The sequence below is a fragment of the Ictidomys tridecemlineatus genome, chromosome 5, assembly GCF_052094955.1.
Source record: "Ictidomys tridecemlineatus isolate mIctTri1 chromosome 5, mIctTri1.hap1, whole genome shotgun sequence".
NCBI lineage: Eukaryota > Metazoa > Chordata > Mammalia > Rodentia > Sciuridae > Ictidomys > Ictidomys tridecemlineatus.
In genome coordinates this window covers 3,422,011-3,443,069 of record NC_135481.1, presented here as the reverse complement: position 1 = coordinate 3,443,069, position 21,059 = coordinate 3,422,011, and the positions used below count along the sequence as shown (strand labels likewise).

The 21,059-nt window shown below is 39.8% G+C and overlaps 1 protein-coding gene across 3 annotated transcripts in view; it reads left to right on the top strand.

Moving 5' to 3' along the window:
• Positions 1-21,059, top strand: part of Gabrb3 (gamma-aminobutyric acid type A receptor subunit beta3) — a 396,285-nt gene that overhangs the window by 258,865 nt on the left and 116,361 nt on the right. The gene's annotated exons all lie outside the window — the stretch shown is intronic.

Genomic DNA, 21,059 nt, shown 5'->3' with positions numbered 1-21,059 from the left:
TTTTGAATGAACTGTCACACTGTGTTTCTAGAACATTGAAAGGAAGAAGCTAAGGAAGTTGATCAGTGGAGTAAACTCTACCTGGCCTTGGTCCAGGCTAATTTTCTTTCTGTATATTTTAAATGTGCCTTAGGGAGTGAGGAGTAGATTTATGCTATGGGTTTCATAGTGAGGAACCTGGCCCAATTTGTGCCAGCTTCAGGCGTTAGATCTTCATTTGATTGACGTAAGAAAGAGCTGGAGGGCCTGATGACAGGATGGTCTGCTTTCCTCATCTCTGGATGCTTCCTGGAAGCAGTGAGATCGACTCTTGGCTTTGATGTAAGTAACTCTTCCTGGATTTGGGATGGTTCTAGATCTAGTTCTACCTAAGTTAGTGTTTACCTTTAGATTTTGTGATCATCAACGATTCAAGTATGTCTTCGTTCTAAAACAAACTTGAGTAAGTACACCAAAAATGCAAATAACATAATTAGGTCAAACCTGAATTTAAAAGTGAGGAGGAAGAAGAGTGAGATGGGGACAGACAGGATGACAGTACAATTGACACTATATCATAAGGCAATACACTTAACCACATCAGAGCAAAACTCTAATATGTATGTGTGAATTCTCACGAGCAGGTAAGTGCGATTCTCACTGTTTTATTCTGAAAACTTGGGGAGATATTTTAGAAACACAGACGTCAGTAGGTAGTCTCTTAATGAGGTCAGAACAAAAAATTGCAGTGGACTGTGTAGCCACATTGATTAGTGAGTGAGAGACTTAGAAGCAATTTAGAGGGGAACTTTCCCATGGAGAAGAGTTTATATTTTCATTATTTAAAACATTTAAGGTGAAGTGTTGGTTTAATTGCCAGTGATCTAGACAGTATTAACACTGGCTGAAGATGGACGCTGAAAGTCTTGGGGCCAGTTCTTGGCCTCATATTTCCTACAGACCCACAGGCCCAGCTGCCTGGGGGCATTCTGTCCTGAGGGGTATCTGCAGAAAGCAGCTTCCACCCAGCTGTGCCACTCACCTTCCTAGTGGAGGTTATCTTACCCTTCACAGGAACTAACACGAATATTTCATTGATTTCCACTTAAAGGAACTTTACAGATGCTGGGTTCTTCAGGTTCTTGAACTGAATCTGGCCTTAGTGAGGTGAAGTTTCACATGAGACAGGGGAGCAATGGTGACGAGGGCTCTGGTAAAGTACTCTTCCCTCGATCTGCATCTTGGATGTCCTTCTGAGCCTGCCTTGGGATGGTTTGAGGGCTGAGATTACATCAGGTTGGTTCTTAGGTAATTCTCTTAGACTGTTTCTCTTTTTGTATTTTGTTTTCTTACCCCCCACCCCACCCCACCGCCCATTCTAGGTCTGCCGTCTCTGCTCATCTCCCTCCAGGTCATTGTCTCCCTTCCTCCTGGCTTTCTCTTTCTTTTCCTCTCTCACACTCTCCTACCTCTTTCTTCCTGTCTTGTCTGTCTGTCTGTCTTGGTCTGTCTTGTTCATGCTCTCACTTACTCTCAAAATCAGGTTCCACTTCGCAGGGAAGGAAGGGCTGGGACCTGGGCAGGATGTTGCCAGAATCTTCCTTCCCCCCCACTCTGCAGTCAGGTTCATTACCCACGCTGTGATTGTTCAACGCTGGGAAAACATCATTCCCAGGGGCCTGAAGGAGGTACCAGGATGTGAGCTGATCGATTTAAAGCAAGAAATTGTCAGCAGAATAAACATAGCAATCCACACGGCCAACTCATTCTGTCCCTGTAATCAACCTCCTGAGATGCGAATCATAATGAGAACGTTGCTTGGGTGAGTGAAGATGAAAACCAAAAAGGATCGAGTGGGTCTTATAAAGAAGTCTGAAGAGAGTCTGAGGGACAGTTTCATTCCAGTCCCTGCATAATACTGTTCTCATGACTATTTTGGGCTTTCTGTGCTGCCATGCCTTTTTTTTTTGTTTGTTTGTTTTTGGATATGTCACTAGCACTACTCGGGTTGCCAAGATGCTCACCACCCAGCCCAGTTTTGCATCATGCTTTCCCTGGGTACTTGACTGGAAAAGTTCTTGTCTATCCCATTTTCATGTGGTAGTTTAGGCTGGTAGGTGCTTTTTTTTTTTTTTGAGCCCCTTATTGCCCTCATATGTGCTGATATCAGGGTGAAATTAGGAGGACAATTTTGTTTCCCTGATCTACCAAATTCTTATGGGAACTTCATTATAGTCCTCAAAGACCGACAAGAAAGGAACACAAGCTATTAATTATTAAAGCAGTTTCGAGAGTCAACTTCAAAGTAAATAAGCAAGAATTTAGAGCAAAGAGATAGTTCAAAAAATATGACGCTCTGTATTAATGTACTGTTGCAATTTTGGTTTACTTTACTGAAAATTGCCTTCTTTCCCCCCTTGGAAGATGTAAGGAAGATCGTTCCACTTTTTCTTCTTCTTCTGGATCTCTAAAAATTTGGTGGTTTTAATCAAATTCAGATTTGAGCCTCAGAATTCAGCAAGTGTCTGAGTAGAGATCAGGGTTGAAGAACGGAGGTCAGAGCCTTTGGTCTCCTGTCTTCAGGGTTTTCTTCTCTTCCCCTTCCCCTTCCCTTTTCTCTTCCCCTTTCCCTCTTCCCTTCCCCACCTCCTTTTACAAAGGTCTAATAACCTCACTGTCTAAGAGGTCAGGACTGAGAAGACTTATAGAGTAACTGATTGAAAATAAATGAAGAGTATTTATACTATCCTTTCTATACATCTTTGCATTTAAATAGTCTGTGTTTGAAATGAGCCAAGAGATAGTCTTCTAAGTGGAGAACTGGGGCACCTTTCAGCCAGGTAAGGGACATATTTGGGGGCAGAACAGATTTTTCTCTCTCTAAAATCACCCTTTTTCCAGTCCTGTCCATTTGAATTAAAGGACTTTTAAAGATGAGATTGAAGAAAAAAGTAATATAGGACTGGGATGTAGCTGAGTGAGAGAGTACTTGCCAAGCATGCATGAGGCCCTGGGTTTCATTCCCAGCAACACACACACACACACATACACACACACACACACACACACACACACTCACAAAGGGGGGGGGGCGGATATAGATATCAAAAGAGGCAACTATGATTAAGCATCAAGCTCATGGGGGCGGTAAGCCAGTTCTCTACTTCATGTTATTTACTAAATGTGTCTTCAAACCTATCCCCAACAGGCTTGATAAGACCAGGAACAGAAATGAAGAGAGAATGCTTAAAGCCTGAACGTGTCTTTAGAAATTAGAGTATGTGTAACTCAATCTACTACTAGTCACAAAGAAAATTGAAGATCTGCTGAAACAAATAGTTGGAAACAGGGACTCTAGACTTTGTAGCTTTACAACATGCTTTCTAGGCATATGAAAGCAAACGTAGAGAATCCAGTGGTGACTTTTTTTAGGGGGAGGGTACTGGGGGTTGAACTCATGGGTGCTCAACCACTGAGCCATATCCTGTCCCTATTTTGTATTTTATTTAGAGACAGGGTCTCACTGAGTTGCTTAGTGCCTCATTGTTGCTGAGGCCGGCTTTGAACTCAGGATCCTCCTGTCTCAGCTTCCAGAGCCACTGGGATTACAGGCATGTGCCACCGTGCCCAGCCAATAATGACTTTTTAAATGGTATAATTAATTATCTCAATTCTTTCTTTAAAAAATTTTTTTCCCATATTTTCGCTGTCTACAAAGATTCTCTCTTTGACCAAACTCTAATCAGGCTCTTCCAAATCTTCTCAAGTAGGCCTGGACTTTGGGGTATCAATGTCTATCTCTTTATAATTCAGTTTTATCAAGAACCTTGGGTTGCTAAGTTAATTTAACTAGAACTCCCCACCCAAAATATCTGACCATCCTTGAGATTTCATCAGGTTCCCACAGGTGATCACCCTGACCTGTCTTTAATAAGAGTACTGTTATATCATCTTCATAAGAATTATCCTATTCTTGATATTTTCACTTAGCAATTTTTCCATCCACTGACTCCCCCCCTACTCTGTGCCTCTGCCATAAAGTTCCACTTTCCTTGTTGGATTGAGAGTTGAGCCTGACATCTTTCTCCTTTTCTGCAAAACCCTGGGATTCTTATACCTATGGTGAAGGCTCTGAACAAAGTCAGCCTTACTGTACTTTAATGAATGCCATGGGTGTGTTTTCTTTAACACTTCTCAGTCTATTCCATTTTAACACACACACACACACACACACACACACACACACACACACACGGTTGAGACAAGGGTATTCAGTCCTTTCATGTTTCACCTGGTTCCTGGTTGAGTTATTTTCTTTGGAGTGGGCTGGAGGATGGAAGGGGAATGTAGAGATTGTGCTGTAGCTCTGTCATGTGTCCACTCTCAAGTAGAGTAGGACCCTGAATTAAAACAAAAGCTTTGGTTTTATGAGCTGCAAAAGATCTTTAACCTTTTTTTTTCCGGTTGTTGTTGTTGTGTTCAGAAAATTGGGAAAAAGAAATAGCAGTACCAGGAGAAATCAACTCCGCAATTTCTACTGGACCCAGGGCTCTCGAGTGTAATTTAATATTCAGTGCCTCATTAAGAGACCCAAGGACTCCTGAGACTTTAGAAACCACAAGTAATTATTTCACAGGAAGGCCCGCTAGCTTGATCATTTTGATCCTACCTTCTCAGGGAGAAGGAAGGCAGATGCTTGGATTACACAAGGTTAACACTTTATGGCAACTTGGTTTCATTTGATGTATTACTGTGCACGGAGCAAACATGGCATGGTCTAAAATTAAATCATCAATTACGTATGTTATGTATTATGTCTTTAAGAGAGGACTTTGTAGAGGAATGCAATTTTGGTCCTGTAAGCTTTGCCCTTTTTTTAAAGCCGTGATCTCCTGTTGACATCTTTGACCATAATTTTGCAGCTGTTGCCTGATTCTAATTTCATTATTTTGGGATTGTGTTTGAGCACCTGTCCCTGGTTTCTGCTAAAAGGTAGCTCTCTAGAGATTGCTTCCCACTATTCTGTTTTTCTTAACATCACTCATTAGTCTCCATTACTACATTATATACATATGCATTCATTTGTTCATTATCTCTTTCTAGAAACTCAGAGCCATAGAGAAGAGTTTAATATTCCTCTTTCCCAAGCCCACAGTGTTTAAATCAAGGTTTCAGGAAATACTAACAAACAAAAGGATGAATGAATGATTGAGTGCATTAATATTTTATGGGATATTAATATGCCTACTCCTGGAACTTGATTTGGCATTTTCTGCCAGATAACATGCTTTATAGATTAAGAGAGTCATGAATATATGTCTTTAAGAGTGGAGTTACATAAAAATACTGCTAGGGTGAAAGATAAAAATAGAAAAAGAAATCTGCGGGGCTGGGGATGTGGCTCAAGCGGTAGCGCGCTCGCCTAGCATGCGTGCGGCCCGGGTTCGATCCTCAGCAGCACCACATACCAACAAAGATGTTGTGTCCGCCGAGAACTAAGAAAAAATAAATAAATGTTAAAATTCTCTCTCTCTCTCTGTCCCCCTCTCTCTCTCACTCTCTCTTTAAAAAAAAAAAAAAAAAAAAAAAAAAAGAAAAAGAAATCTGCTTTAATATGGAGATTTCCCTATAGTGGATCATTAATTAACTTGTCACTTTCTAACTATATTTCATTCCAAAAAATAAAAGCCTTGGACAGTTTTCAGCGCTATGGTGCTTTTCTAGATGTATTTGCATGCACTAGGCATCTGCTACAGGAGGGCTAGGTGGGCCTGACCTTCCCTCCTGCCTCGCACCTCGAGTCTTCATGTGATACACGTGGCTGCTTGCTTTGTTCTGAGCAACTCTGCTTCTAGTAGCCTTCATGGTCATGGCTTGCAGGGGCATCCTTACTTTGCTGCTGAGTTCTGAGAATTAAAGAGTAATTCCCTTCTCAAGGGGTATCATGTGGCAACTGACACTATTCAGTTGAATTCAGGTTTGGGATTACTGTTACCTGTCACTATTTCAAGTGCCTTAAGGGATAAACCAGAATTAGGTAAACAGGTGAAAGTGCTGGCATCTCCTGTCACTAATAGAGATAAATGTGGTTGCCACAAGAATTCACTTCCCTGAGAGAGAATGCAAAGAGAATAAATACGCTGCAGGTCTGGATTCAGCTGTTCACTCTTATGGTTTAAAATAATGTGCTAAAATAAACCTTGTCATCAATTTACTTACATCCACACAAAAGGAAGGAAGGAAGGAAGAAAGAAAGGAAGGAAGAAGCAGTTACACTTTTAATGTTTTTTTTTTCCTGAGCTGTATTAATGGATGTTGTTTCAGAAGTCTCTTGAATTAAAAAAAAAAAAAATGCCTATGTTTGTTTGGTATCCAGTTTTTTTTTTTTTTCCCTTCAAAATGAGTGGGAATTAGTCTCAGCAAGAATAACCTCAGGAAAACACCATAGGTCAATTTGTAGGTCGGACACACCCTGATTATTTTTGCTTGAATTGTAAATTCCTCCAATTTGTGTTCTTATTTTAGATATCTAAACATAATGAACCTTAGAATTTAAGTTTGTATAACATCATATTGAATACCTAGGAAGAACTATTTTTTTTCTTGTTCACTTTTAGTGTTTTTTTCTCTTTTATTTAATCCCATTTTATTATTCTTCCTCGTCAAATATTTTTCATCTATCTGCACAAACATGCTGTCTCCACTTAAATAACACTTCTTGAGAATTCCCCCCTTTATGGAAACTTTAATTGAGGTATGTAAAGTGGGAGGTCTTGCTAAGAAAAAATTAAATGACATTGGACAATATAGAAGAGAAAAATCTTTGCTGATACCCTCTTCAGTTTAATGGGTGGAGGGCTTGTAGGGGAAGGGGGACTGGGAATTAAACTGATAACAGATAGATGAACAGCACACAAACGCATTGTTTTGAATTTTATGTGCATGGAGGCATGACTAGAAGTGAGCACTCCAAGGAGAGGCATGTTTTGAGAATTCATATTTCACTTTAATAGAGAACATAAGGATAAAGACCATTTACAGGAGGATAAATGATTTTTAGGAATAAATGCATGGGTCCTTAGGAGAAGGAGGGGACCCAGGGTGGTTTGTGAAAACCACCTGTCTGGGTGTGGTGCCCGATGCACCCCTCCTTTACTGTTCTCTGGTTGATGAAACTCTTGGGGAGGAGGCCTAAGAGTTGAATTGTTTTAGGGGTATCTGTTCAGGGAATGTAGAGAAAGCTTCCTGCATTTGTTGATTCTCAAATTTCTTCCTTTATTTGAGAGTAACCCTTATGTCACTATGGCACATTGTGGCTTCCATCAATAGTCTTAAGTGTCCAAAGAAGGGAAGGAGGCAAGGGAGGTAGCTCACTGGTAGCTTAAGGCCTTGGGATTGAACTGCAACACTGGGAATGGGGGTGGAGAGGAGAAGGAAAATAAGATTTAAAAACTTAAGAAAAAAACAAGCTTGATACAGAGTAATGATTCCATATTTTTTTTTGATTGGTGTGATCCCTCATTCTACAGTGAAACTATTTGTCGATATGTATCAAAGTGAATTTTCAAATTTATAGATGTGAAAATGAAAACTAACATCCCCCTTGGATCAAATAAAATCAAACTCTTGCAGGCAGTGGCTGGGAAAGAAGACAGAATTTCTGGTGTATGATCTGCACAGTGCTCAGAATCCTCACTACCCTGTCCCTGTGGCATTAGGGAGGAGAGAAGAGAACGGGAGCATCTACTTTGGAAAACTCATTTCGGTTTTTTAATAGTAAAAAGTAAATTGAAAACATGTCAACCATAAAATTGATGAAACACAACAAAGTCATTCCGAGATTCTAGCAGTAAAACCAACCCAAATTAATCAAATAAGGAATTTATCATTCTTTAATACGACTCATCCATAGAGCATCCGCAGCATTTACAAAGCACACAGCTCTATTATTACAATTTCTGTTCATCTCTTGATGGATGTTTAAAACTTTCAAAATAGCAAAGAAAAGGTACAAGCCTCGTCGATTCTTTTTCAGCAGTATTGGTTTAATCAGAGAAGTGGGAGGAATGTATCCCTGATCCAACCTTACTGGGTCTTCCTGCCCTTCCTCGTATCACAAGATAGAAGCTCTTGGAAGCACTGTGATATAGCACTTTTTCTTTCTTTCTTTCTTTCTTTCTTTCTTTCTTTCTTTCTTTCTTTCTTTCTTTCTTTCTTTCTTTCTTTCTTATGAAAATACAATGATCTTGACATATCATACATTTGAATCAAATGGGGTATGAATTCTCATTTTTCCAAGTGTACAGGTTGCAGAATCACATTGGTTATAGGGCCATGTATATACCTACAGCAATACTAGTGTCTATTTTACTCTGCTGCCCTTCCTATCTCCCCTCCCCTCCCCTCCCCTCCCATCACCTCTCTCTACCCAATCTAATGTGACACATTTCTCTTTTTTATTCTTCCCCCTCACATCATCATACATGTATTTTGTATGACGATGAGGGTCTCCTTCCATCTTCTGTGCAATTCTCCTTCTCCCTCCCATTCCCTCCCACCTCTATTCCCTATTTAGTGGTCATCTTCTTCTCATTCTCTTCCTCCCTACTCTATTTTGAGTCACCCCCCCTTATATGTATTTGAAAGAATGAATTTTGGTTTTGATATGAGTTTGTAAGATGCTTGAAAAACAGAATGAATTCTGTTTATTTCAGATAGTTTAGTGACAGAAATTTCTTCTAATTTATTTTATTATGGAAAAAAAATGTAAAATGTAACATGTACCTGAAAGGACAATGATCAATTCAGACTGTTGTGGGAATATTTTTGGAAGTAAAGGTCCCTTTTTCCTCTTCTTGATTGGTATGTCATTGTGAGAATTTGTATTTTCTTGTCTTCATACATCACAGCATTTTTTACTTTATTATATGACGTTGGTCTTATCATTCAGCAGTCAGGTATCTCATAGCCTGTTAGGGACTCTTGGTAATGTAGGGGCAGAAAAGGGTGATGCTTTCCCTCACTCAGCATAAGGGTCATGGAAGATACTCCTATAAAAGGGACAGGTTACCAAGCAAAGGCACAACAAATTTATTTAATCAAAGTTTTATGTGACAGGGGGGCTTTCAGAATAAAGATGCAAAGATCAAAGGGAAACTATTTGATTCTATGCTTGGGTCCAATGAAGCAGGGACATTGTGGAGAAAGATTAAATGAACAGGGTGTGAGCTAATGGAAATCAACTGAGTGGGGAAACCCAGCACGGTCTCCTTTTGTCCTGATCCTTCTTGGACCCTCGGCTGCAGCCTTCATTCTTCCTTAATATGCAGCAGGACCCCTCTGGAATGAGGATCTTTATTTCTTTATTTTTAGGTATTACAGAAAAAAGTGAGGAGAAATTAGATTAACGCTTTTAGATTTTTATGGCTGGATTTAGAGGAAAAGGAATCTAGTTTCTCTGACTCTCCTTGGGTTGTAGCAGAGGGACTTCCAGTCTCAGTAATTTGCCTTGGGGGAGTTTCAAGGAGCAAGAGGCAGGAGACAGACATGAGGGAGACTGTTTCAGAGGCCTTGACCTCGAGGTCCCTTTCTTGAGCTCCAACGATAATGAAAGGCCTTTGGAGAGAAAGGCAAAAGCTTAAAAGAGAGAAAAGAAGGCAAAATAAGAAAAGCCAGTATAGAAATTTTCAAAATTTCATGACTGTGTCTTGAGTATGCTTATGTCAGTTTTGTCAAGTTTCTCTCAGTGTGGTCATCCTTCTTAGTTTTTTTTTTTTTTTTTTTTTTTTTTTTTTTTTTTTTTTTTTTTTTTAGTATCAATAGTATCATCCTGCTAAATCCTGTGTTTAAAATTTCTGATGTTGACATTTATTGTAACAACTGGAGACTGGGGGTCTAGTAAACATAGCCCCAGAGTCATGTTACTGCCGGGCAGTTTGGGGAGCTGATCTGTCTTGTAGTCCCATGGTGCTGCCTTGTGCACAGCCCTCTGCTCTTCTCATTCTTTCTGACTTCCTGAGGCAGCCTGCCAAGCTGTGCCATCCTGACCACCCATGCTCAGCATCCCCGCCTCTCTGTCCACAGCCAAGAAGAGCCTGCTGACATCAGACTTGCACCTGCACCCTCCTGGGACTCATCTGGCAGTTCTGCCAGCTGCCCAGAGGCAACTTGACTCAGTGTGGGGCAAGATGCCCCAGACTGGGTCCAATCTCTTTGACTCAACCTGCCCCTCCTGCCACAGGGTCTGTCCTAGGGGCAGCTGCCCTCTTTCTTCTTCTAGCCCTTTCCTCCCCTCCACTTTCGCCTTGAGAATCTACCCCTCTCCTGGACACCTTTGCCTTGGCTGCTTCCTTTTGTGTCTGCACCACTGTCCTGTTCCACTGTAATTCCAGCTTGGCTGCTATCCCACATTTTGTGCACAGTAGAATCTCCATGCTTACCTGGCTAGGTGCTGCTCCACCTGAGCACTTCCTGCCCTGCATCCCAGATTTTGTTCAATGAGAGTCTGCTTCTCTAAGCCAGAGCAGTCTGCTGTGGCCAGGCACACCAAGTGAATAAATAAAGTCAAATACTCTCTTTCTCTCTCTTTTTACTGACACAAAGTAATTATACATATTTATGGGATATAGTATGATAATTTGATATGTGTATACAATGCATGATGATCAGATCTGGATAATTAACATTTTAATCTTAAAACAGTCCTCTTAGTTATTAAAAAAAAAGGCAAATGTGAGCATTCTTAAATCAGACGTTTTTCAAATATTTGTTCATTCAAGTGCAGCCCATATGTACTTAGCTTTAGCCATGTGTATAGTATATGCTAAGTAATATCCAATAAGGCAAAAGAAAAAGAAGATCAGTTCCTCCTCAGAGGAATTAGAAGCAGCTCAGGTCATCTTCCTTTGCTACCAAAACTTACAGAAAAGATTCATGTGAGTTTTGTTTAATATCTGTTATTATCAGTACAGGCTCCAAACCTACATTCAAGGTTACAAGATTGGCAGATGGCAATTGCTTGAGTATTATCTGTGTAATGTATATTTTTGTTTATATAATTAACTTACTTTATTTTTCCTGGGCTATATAGTAAGTTTTCACAGTCAATCTAGAGATTTAGGTTGGTAGGTGTTATTATCTCAAATATCTGTGTGGAAAATCAGCACAAATTTAATCTTTCAGTCCCAAGTGAAATCTTTTCAGGAAGATGAAGCATTTATTTTCTAACAATCATATCATCAGATGTTATTTTCATTTTTTCCATAGCACATATTAGGTTGAAAGTTGTTTTAAAACCAAGTTTTATGAGAAACTTGCAGACGTTCACTTAAATAGACTCCATTTAGATAGTGCTCAGAATTACTTCAAGCTTATGTGCATCTTACCTGCTTCTCTCAAATAAAGGGAGCTTTGGGTTGTAGTAATACAGTTTAGGAAAGTGTAAACTTTCTTTGGCCTTGCTGTCAAATGTAACATAAAAACTCTAATAACGTATTGGATTGCAAAACCAAACGTAAACCTGTTTTGTCATTGTATTTCAGATTTCTCCAGAGAGAGAGAATCAACAGGATATATAGATATATAGATATAGATACTGATACAGATATATGAGGGGGATTTATTGGGGGAAATGGCTCTTGAGATTATGGAGACATAAAAAATCCTATGACAGCCTCTCTGCTAGTGGGAGAACCAGGGAAAACTGTAGTGTGCTTCAGTCTGTGTCCAAAAGCCTCAGAACGAAGGAAGCCCGAAAATCAACAAGGACCCCGCAACAAGGATCTCCAATAAAAAGTGAGGAAACTGAAGCTTGGGAATGCCACCGCTTGGCAAACACACAGCCAGGATTTGAATTCAGGCTGTCTAAATGTTCGAGATACTTTCCTAAGTAGTAAGGACATCATGTAATTTAAAGAGAGAAAATTTTTATGATGAGCAAAGGGCAAGATGCCATACCATCACAGCACAGATGTACTGAAACAAGTCAAGTGTATTGAGAGGTGAAGAGGAGATGAAGAAACCAGTGGGAGAGCAGGAAGAGGGAAACAGAGAGACAAAGATAGACAAAAGACTTGCTAATGGAACAGCAGTGGGCCTGGCTGTGGGGAATCCTACAGTTGGACCCTAGGACTATGGACCTGCCATCACCATGGAGACATGTACCAGGAGGCAGGCGTGGTGGCTGCCTGGATCCACACCCATCCTCATTCTGTGCAACATGGTTTAGACTCACTTTTCACTCAAGGGCATCCTGAAGAGGATATGTTCATTTATGAATCAATCATCCATGCATTCAGCTAAACTTGGTTTACATTTGTTAATTCATACTCCTGTAGAACCTTGAGGAATATTGAGTTTGATATTTTGAGTACCTGTGTGTATACTTTTTGCAGGATGAGATTTTATTTCGTACTTTCTCAGATGATACCATCATAGAACTCACCATTTTTGACAAGTGAATTCTATTTTTGTTGTTGTTGTTGTTGTTGTTGTTTGGTTTGAGAGAGGGTTGCTGGGGATTGACAGAAGGTCTCGTGCATGCCAGGCAATTACCATGCCATTGAGCTACATCCCATCCCCTTATTTATACAGTTTTAAATCCTAGCTATGTGTTATTTTATTGAATAAACATTAGTCCTCCAAAGCATTGATCAAAGAACTATCTCAAGAAGATAATTGATGGGGGAGGTGTTTATGGATCATTAGCTCTTAGCAATAACAAATATCCCAACTCATAATTAAAACGCACAGAAATTACATCCATTCTATCAGGAGAACCATACACATGAGGACGAATGTTCTCAAAGAACTAGTAGAAGCTGATGAGTCGTGGTGGGATCGAGTCAGCCTCTGCTGCTGACCCTGGTAGGCCTTTGAAGGACTAATTGATCTGTGCCTGAGTGTCTCTCTGCTGGTTCAATTTTTTTTTTCCCTCATCTCTGGCTTCCAACTCTCCTCTACATTTTTAAAATTTGTTTTTAATATACTTTCAAGGTCTGGAGTTCAGATGCACTCCTGGATCCCTGAGATTTCTTGGAAGGCTGCTTACCAAAATTCTTCTCTTAGAACCAACATAGTTAAAGGCTCCCATGAAATAGAATTCAGTTATTGGAAGAGAAAGGCATAACCCTTATTGCAAAGAATGTAAGGCAATAATAAGTTCACTGTAGCTCACAGTAAATGCTCAACCATAGTGATAACATTTTGTGAGATCAAAATGAAAACCTTGCATTAAAGAGCTGAAAACACACAAAAACCATAAAGAGTCATATAGTAAGATCTTATACAAATTATAGTATCAGAATATTTATTTTCTACCAATCATAACATCAAAAGTTATTTTCATTTTTTCCATAGCACATTAAATACATTTTGATTCCAATTTACTTTGCTAAGTTAAATAAATTGCATTTATTTTGAGTAGATGTTTTCCTTACTTCCTTGTTCACATGGACAACAACAGAACCTGGAATGTAGGTCTCATTACCACTTACTCTTTATAGTTATGGAGATTGTGGCTCATGGAAGAAGGGCCACATGGTAAGACAGTAGCAAAGCCTGGAGTCTCACCTTAGGGAGATTACAGAGACTGCAGTCTTCAGACCACTGTTAAATAGGGTATCTTGTTTTCTTTTTCTAGAATTATCTTTCTCAAATCTCCTTTTGATTATTTCTCTGATATTCATAGTAATCCAGTACAAGGGCCTGGTCTACTGCTCTTCATGCTTTGCTTTTGCACTGTTACACATAGGTGACAGCTGGGCCACCTTATTTTAAGCCTGCACCTGGACTTCCTACCTCATACTGGATTCTCCAGATCAACAATTCCCAAACTTGAGCATGCATCAGAGTGCTTTGGAGGGCTTGTTCAGACATTGCTTGCTGGGTGTCTCCCCCATAGTTTCTAAATATACCATTCTGAATGAGACCTGAAAATGTGTATTTATTACAGTTTGCCAAGTGATGCTGATGCTGTTGGTCTGGAGATCCCATCTGAAAATCATTGTCTTAGACCATGGTCCCCCAAATTTTAATAAAACTCTTTCAACTCAATGATGGGTGGGTGCCACATTTTTTAATGCCAAAGAGAATATACAGTGAATTCCAGAATTTAAAATAAATCTGATGTAATAATACTCTTTGTAGAGGACTGATGCAGTTTAAAATCACCAGGGCCAACACTGTGTCTTTGAAGTCTGCACATTCCAGGGGCAACTGTTTCATGCTGTAGGAGGTTACCATTTGGACAGATCCATCATGGTGGACTCTGCATTCTGTCCAACTGCAGCTTCGTTAGTCAGAAAAGTTATGATGAAAGGAAGCAGGTGAAAATGTCCTGGAGTGTGTCATACCCCAGATTCTCCTAGAAACAGGAAAAAAAAATCATGGCCAACATCCATGATCTTCTGAAGTCCTAGGGGGTTATACTGCTTAGAATTCACCCCTGAGGCTCTTGTGTTGCAGACTTTAGCTTCGAGTCCTGCTTCTGGTCTAACCCAGCTGTGAACACTGCAATACCGACCTCTGTTTTCCACCATTATAAAATGGGAACCATAATACTTATTGCTTTAAGAGGCCGAAGTGGGATAATGTTCATGAATCATAGAGCAGTGTGCCTCCGGTCAAAAACTGTCCTATTATTTTCACATTGAAAGCAAATGTTGTGCACTAGGGAGGGGGAATGGGCATGAGCTCTTGTCCTGGCTGAGGTCATTTTCAAAGGAGAACAATGGCCCTTTGGCCTCCCTGGGAGAGGGAAGAGATGAGTGTTCTGACCTAGAGGTGGCTGTAATGGGAATAGTGGGTCTTGATCCTCCTGCCCAGTGCTTTCTGGGCTATAAAGGGATTTGTCTCAGAGTTTCTTCTTCCTGACACATTTTTCCCTTTGAGGACATGCTTAGTCTGCACAAACCCTTCCTCCTTCAGGTGAGGGGGTTCCCTAAGCTTTGAGTCCACATCTGTCCTGAGTCCTCTAACTGACCTAGTCTTGTAAAGTGTCAGAGAAATTCCCGAGGAGGCACTAAATTGCCTCCCTAGCGCCTGTTTCTTGGCACCACTTTTGACAAGTCCCAGTGATTAATGATAGACGTAACAACTGTCAGGCTCTGGGTGGCTTGCAGACCATTTCACATCCTTCCCTGTTAGCCTGTTGCTTCTGAACTGCCTGGTGTCGAAGAGCAAATGGCCCGTGACAAGCTGACAGGGTCACTACAGCCCTCACCTCCCCCTGTTTTGCAATCCTGAGTGACTTCAGCTCTGCACGTACAAGAAGCCCAGTATGCTGCTGGTGAATGGAAAATACATTACCTCTAACAAATTACTTTTCAGAAAGAGATACAATAAGAATATTCAGTTCTCACTTCCCATCTGCCATGTAATAGAAATACACTACCCAGTTGGTGCCTTAAAAATTGTTTGACCATAAGTAATATGGTACTTGGGTAGAATGGAGGAGTAATGCTTTCATCTGAACAATTCATTTTCCCTGAAACCTAAAAATAGAATCACACTTGGATAGATTATGGAGGAGCTTCGCAGAGGCCATTTTTCAGTGCTATTGTACTTATGTAAGCTGCTTTCTTCTAGGCAGTGGCTTCAGGCTGAAAAGCAACTGCGTGCATGTGTGTGCGTGTGTGTGCTTCAAAGGATAACAGTTTAAGGTCAGAAGGTTTCCACTTTAAATTATCTGAGCTGGAGAAAGGTTTTCTACTCATAACCCTACTTGTCTCAGTGGCTTACCATACATGCCACTTTTACACAAGTGCATGCCTTTTATTGTCATCCATTGAGAAGATTCATGTTTGTGTTTACTGAAGGCAACTCTGTAGTTGTTCCTAATTCTGTCTTGTAAAGTAGCTCATTAGCACTTTCACAAATAAAAAAAAAAAGAACATCTAATCAATCCTGTGTGGCTCTCTGATAAGGCTTTATTATTTCCATTTTGAACATTAGGACACTGTGGCCCAGAAAGATGAAATGACTTGTCATAAGTTCCCAAATGATTCATGTGGGTGCTGCTGTGAGAATTTGGGGTCCTTTTTTTATCTGACACCACCCTCTTTCATTTTGTTTCCCCCTTGTCATATGTGTGAAACAGAAGGTCACTTTCTGTAGTAAGAGAGGATAAATCTATACAAGAATATTCACTTATAATTACCACTACTACTACCACTACTGAAAGTACTGAAAGGATACTTTTAGTTTTTTTTTTTTTTGTAATCCCAGTTTCTTAGTTGTATATTATATTCAGGTTTTGAGTAGTCCTTTAAAAATATATGCTTATTTTGTAATTTTTCATTATGATTCTGTTGCATTATGAGAAGACAGGATTCAGTTCTGTGGTCTTTGAAATTTCTTCCCAAACTGAGAGAGGTACATTAGTAAGAGAGAATGAATTAATAAATAGAGAGTAGGCTTCCAGTTCTACAAGAGGGTAGCTCCCTGACCTCTTTCATATACGTAAAGCTCCCTAGAATAACAGCATGAAGCACAGGAAGACTCTGAAGGTGGGCAGGAAGGCAGTCTGACTCAGACCTCAGGCCCAAGAACAACCTTTCATGAGCAGCATTAATTTTTTTGGGGGGGGTCTGTTCTATATCACAGATGCAGTGCTGGAAAGACTGCAACATGAATGTGTCAATAAAGTCAAAGCTCCAACTAAAGCCAGGATCCCTGGGCAGAGGGCCAGGAAAAGGGTGGCCTAAAGAAACAGAAAATAGTTTTGGTTCTGCCAACCTGTCCTTTCCACTTCCATGCTTAGACACTGGCACTGAACTAGGAGATAATCATCAGTGTGCTCCCCGTGCAGCAAAAACAGATGACGACATTTAAATTCCCCCACTAGCGGTTTTGATGGACTGATCAGGGAGCTGATCTTCCATCCCTCACCTGACTGGGCAGACGATCATGCTCCCAGTTCCCAGTCAGGGTGACGCTGAGGGGCTCAGTGGGGAAATGCCTTTTTCTCTGATTCTTTTACTAGGCCAATAGGAATCTAAAGTCTGCCCTGACCTAGCAACAATAAAAGTAATCACAAAAGATCCATTATCTTGTATTAATAGAGATCTGGAAGAAAGGACTATGGGACTGGAAAAAAAAACAGCTGGGAAATTTTCAAATTTGGCAAAAGACATAAATCTACAGATTGAAGAAGCTGTGTGAATCTTGAAAAAATAAACACACAAAAAAATCATATAAGAAATCATCAAAATCAAATTTCTGAAAAGAAAAAAAATAAATTATGAAAGCAGCCAGAGGAAAAAAGGAGGGACCATAATATGAATGATTGTGAATTTCATATTCAGAACCATGGACAGCCTAATGTCAAGACACATTTTTCAAGTGATGAAGAAAAGAAATGCCAAATGTGATTCCTAGTCCAACAGAACTATCCTTTAGGAAGAAAGGGGTAACGAAAGGTATTTTAAGATGAGGGAAAAATAAAAGAATTTGTCCCTAGTAGACTTACCTCATTCTTTATAGAATGTTTCTTTTAAGAAGTTCTCTGAACAGAAAGGAACTGCTAATAGAAGAAGATAGCACAATGGAATGAGAGCATGAGGGATAAATACAATAGTCAACTCTCTCCTTACGAGTTTTAGGACACTATGGTAATAAAAAATGAAGGGTATAATCTGATATGGTACTCTATGAATTTAGACCTTTCTATTTTAAAATATGGGAAAGTAAAAAGACTTAAATAATAGAAGTAAGGTTTTTCATCTTGCTCAAAATGCCAAGTACTGATGTCAGTAGGATCTTGATATTTACTCATATGTACATTAAAACTTAATTGTCAAAACATAATCACTAAAAAATACAAAGAGACATCATCAAAAGCAGTATTAATAAATCAAAATAGATTTCTAAAAGAATGTTTATGTAACCCATAAAAAGTCAAGTAAAGGGAAAGGGAAGGATGAAAAGCAGAATAAACATACAGAAAATGAAATAAATGGGAAAGCTTTAACCGAAACCTATTAATATTTATTTTAAATATACAAGATGAAAACAGAAGATTGTCAGAGTAGATTAAAAGCATGGTGTAAATACAGTGCATGCTTTCTAACAAACTTCAAACATAACAGCATAGGTAGATTGAAAGTAAAAGGATAGAAAAAGATATATCATGAAAGATTAAACATGAGCCAGGCAAGGTGGTGCGTGCCTATAATCCTAACAACTTGGAAGGTTGAGGCAGGAGGATTACAAGTTTGAGGCCGATCAGCAGCTTAACAAGGCCCTAAGCAACTTAGTGAGAACCTGTCTCAATAAAAAATAAAACGGGTTGGGGCTGTAGCACAGTAGTTAAGTGCCCTTGGTTCAATCCCCAGTACCAAAGGGGAAAAAAAAAAAGAATAGAGGAACATTACATGACAATTAAAAGATGAATTTACCAAGATGACATAACAATACCAAATGTGCATGCACTACACTAAAGAACATGTAGTTCATGAAACTAAAACAAACAGATCTGAAAGGAGAAATGGACAAGTCTGCAGTTACAGTAGCAGACTTTAATACCTTACTTTTATCAATTCGTAGAGCTCCTAGACAGAAAGTCATATAATATCCCGAAAAGTAATAAAATTTAAAAGTTAATCATTGTTAGAGGTTAGGAATATTGGTGGGAGAAGTTGGTGTGGCTTTAAACGGGTCATGAGGGAGGCTTGAGGCTTCAGAACAGTCCTTTTTCTGATTGGAGTGTTAGTTATATCACAAGTCTATGCACGATAAAATTGCACAGAAACACACATACACATGACTGCATGTAAAACTGATGAAATCTAGTAAGTTCTGTGGATTGTAACAAGATCAGTTTCATGCCTTTGATATTTTACTGGAAGAATGCAAGATGGTATAATTGGTAAAATTGGGAATAGGGTAGGTGGGACTCCCCCCTCTTTTTTTTTCTTTTGCAACTTCCTTTAAATCTGTAACTATTTCAAAATAACTTTAAAACAAGCAAAGGACATATTTCAGCACTGTAGGATTCTGGGGTGTGGAGTGGTTGCTGGAATTGCATCCATATCTTTGGTAGTACTTTAGCTGTCATCACAGGAATATATCTCTCTTTCTTGACCCGAATTGGTCTGAGGTTGTAATGACACTGCTCTGAATTGTACTCATCTGTTCTGTGATTTAGAAGTGAAGGATTTTCTCTGTGACTGCAGAGGCAAAGATGCACAAGTGGGTTTCAGGGCCATGGGCACCTGGCTTCTGAGGCTGTCCCTGATCATCTGTAGAGAGGCACCATGGCAATAGAGCTGCACACAGTAATTAGGCCTAATTGTTGTGAGGTTTTACTCAAAGCATCAAAGCTAAAAATAGGTCCATTTGTTCCCTGATGCAGGTGTAGCAGCTGTGGAAATGCTCCTGGCTGCAAAAGGGGTAGCATAACCCAGTGCTGAAAACATGTGGTTGGATGCATCTATTCATGGAAGTGACTATGGCCGAACATCCCCACTTGAACCAAAATTCTTCTGTGTCAAAGCAAATAGAAAGTTAATCATTTATATCTGCTTGGCTCTCTTTTAGAACTATCTTTGAAAGCCCAGAACCTTTGAAAATCATAGCATTACTGCTTTTCTATGGGAATAGAAGTGCTCATTTTCTTTGTAGAAATGTGGATAAAGATTAAAGGGCAAAAGTAAATCAATTGGGGAGATGCATTTCTGGCAGACATACCTTTTTTATGTGCTTTATAAGTTCTAAAGCTTCTTTTCATTCCAATGGACTACATTTTGATTTTGTGTGTGTGTGTGTGTGGGGGGGGGTACTGGGAATCTAACCCAGAGCCTTGTGTGTGCTGGGCAAGTGCTTTACCAGGGAGCTACCCTCCCAGCCCAACAGTTATTAAAGATGACATCTGATTAAAGTTAAGAAACACAATGAAGATGAGTCATTACAGAGGTCATATTTTACATCAGTCTTGTTATAAAACAAACATGATTGCAAAATTTATACTCATTGATTTGACTGTATTGGCTGAATTTATTTGAATACTCAGTCTATTGTGTAAAAGGACAATTTTCATGTGGTTTGTGGCAGGCTGGACCTCCCCTTAGGTTTAACAGCTATGTGATGAATTTCACAGAAAAGGAGTCAGATACTTTCCTAGACAAGGCACTGGCATAAGGACTGGGAGCACATGATTTCAGACTGCTCCATGCTGGTAGTTATACATCTTGATTTCCATTCCCTCTGCCAAGGCTGCCGTCCATCTGATCTAATGAGTAGCTATCTATGTATCCCCTCTCATGTCATTTCTTCACTGAGTGGCCCTCTCCCCACCTTGGGCTTATCTTTACTGCATCCCGTATGCATTTCCCTTCCCACAGCTGAGTCCCTTATTGCTCTTGATTCCCTCGAGCTGTGTCTATTCAGAGAATACAGAGGTGCTGCTTTTGTCTATGTTGCCCAAGTGCCTGGCAGTGTGCCTCACCCAGAGTAAGTGCTCAGCACTTATTTGCTGAGTGACAAGGGAACAGAATGATTAGAGGTGTTCCCTGTAGACATTTAGGAGGAGTCTTGCATTACAGGTGCTCAGAATTAAAAGGAAGCTTTGGTTTGGCTTGGATCTTAGGTGCTATTTAACTCTGTACCTCATTTTTAAGGAATTTACAAATAATCAGGGGGAGGCAAAGAATTGTGTATGTGTGTGTTTGTGTGAATCTTTGTGGATGTGCATTTGTGTGTGCACATGTTATTTGTGTGCAGATGTGCATGCACTTGTGTGAGTGTATTGTGTGTGTTGACGTATGCATGTGTGTGTGATGGTTTTCCCCTGAGCATGTCATTGCTGAGAATTGAGCTGGTAATCAGGAAACTTGAGTCTCCTTCATTGTGATTGTCTCAAACTCTTGTGTACTAATCATTATTGAGGGAATATTCTTTTGAGTGCTTTTACAACTCGGATTATCACTCTGACATTTGATCTTAACATCATAGCTTATGAGTGTGGTAGTCTATCAGGCCCTGTCTTACTTTGCTTGTTAGAAGACTAAGTCTCAGCATTGTGACTAGGGAAGAAGGATCTAAAACCAGAATCATTTGCACCCTGGGTGCTTCCCTTAATAATG